At 39.0% G+C, this 1,684-nt stretch overlaps 1 pseudogene; it reads left to right on the top strand.

Annotated features, from left to right (window-relative positions):
- Positions 1–273: 273 nt before the first annotated feature.
- LOC103603935 lies at positions 274–740 on the top strand (annotated as a pseudogene).
- The last annotated feature ends 944 nt before the right edge of the window (positions 741–1,684 follow it).

Below are 1,684 nucleotides of genomic sequence, written 5' to 3'. Positions count from 1 at the left end.
TGATTAGCCTGGACACAGAAGTGTTGAATTGAAATCCGCAGAGCATTTTACAAGAGTTGTGAGCTGGATGGGGTAAACCTCAGTGCACTTCCTTTCTATTCCTTCTTGTTAGGAGGTTCATTTCATTTACCATTACTTCCAAATTCATACTCAAAGCACTGAGAGTTTCAAGCAGAACATAGTGAAGTAGACTTCAGTTTCTTTGCATCATTTCTGTGTTCAATTTTTAGAATTCTCTCGTAACCCTATTGAGTGTTTTTTAACTAAATTAACATGGCTCTAATGAACTGCTCAGCTCCTGTGGAAGTCACATGTAAGAACATGAGATTTCTTGCCACACACAATCCAACCAATGCGACCTTAAACAAATTTATAGAGGAGCTTAAGGAGTATGGAGTTACCACAATAATAAGAGTATGTGAAGAACTTACGACACTACTGTTGTGGAGAAAGAAGCCATCTATGTTCTCGATTGGCCTTATGCGCCACCATCCAACCAGATTGTTGAGGACTGGTTAAGTTTTGTGAAAATTGTGGTGTTCATTGTGTTGCAGGTCTTGGGAGAGCTCCAGTGCTTGTTGCCCTACCATTAATTGAAGGTGGAATGAAGTGTGAAGATGCAGTACAATTCATGAGACAAAAGCGGCGTGTAGCTTTTATATTTAGGGAAGTATCATCCTAAAATGCGGCTGCACTTCAAAGACTCCAGTGGTTGTGGAAATAGCTGTTGCATTGAATAAAACTGGGGTGCCTTAGAAGTGGAATCTGAGACAGGACCTAATTTGTTGTACATATTAGCCAACATATTGCTTGGTGAATAAGTCTGCTGAAGCTTCCATAGGAGGATCGAAAAGCAGTTTCACCAGGTCACAAGCTTGACAGAATTGCAACCTCTATGTTTGGGTTGCGAGCAAACTATTTGGACACTTAGCATAAGATTCTTGCTGTTTAGTGTTTTATTTTTATTCTTATTATTTTAATTTATTTTTAATTTTTTATTTAATTAAAAAATTTTTATATTTTATGAATATGCAATGTAGTTGATTTTCATGTCCCTTTACTGATTCCTCCCTCCCCCTCCCTCTCCTCCGTCCCACCCATCAACATCACATCCATTCACTTGTCTTAACAAGTTCAGGGAATTGTGATCGTTTTAAATGTGCTTATCATTTGTACTAATTGACCTTTCCTGAAATCATGTGGTATCGAGTTATGTCTTCTTTAAATCTATTCCCATGCAAGAATGTTGTCAATGTATAAGAAATTTAGAAAGATTAGGTGCCAAAATGCCCAGGACAGTACTTGTATGTTTTTAGCATCAGAAAGAACTAAAATCCTAGGAACTATGAACACTCTAGACCTTATGTGGTTTGTTCTCTCAGTCATCCCAGACATTGAAAGTAGGGCCTACATGGTTATTTGCCTGCTCACTTGATGTTTACATCTCCCACATTCATACCAGGATACATCAGGTTTGTGTAACCATTGACTTTTTGTTTTATTTTCACCAAGTCTAACAGTGATTACTTAGTGTCTTTCTATAAGTCTCATTTTGTGCTGTTATGAAAAACCTCCATTTTGGAAATATACGTTGTACAGAAACACGTCTTTAATATCTCCAGACCAGGGCCGGCCCGGTGGCGCACTGCTACAGTGCACCGCTTGGGAGCGCGGTGGCGCTCCC

The sequence above is a fragment of the Galeopterus variegatus genome, unplaced genomic scaffold (genome assembly GCF_000696425.1).
Source record: "Galeopterus variegatus unplaced genomic scaffold, G_variegatus-3.0.2 Scaffold4873, whole genome shotgun sequence".
Taxonomy (NCBI): Eukaryota; Metazoa; Chordata; class Mammalia; order Dermoptera; family Cynocephalidae; genus Galeopterus; species Galeopterus variegatus.
Note: the sequence above shows the minus strand (reverse complement) of the source record. Positions and strands in the feature narration are given on the sequence as shown.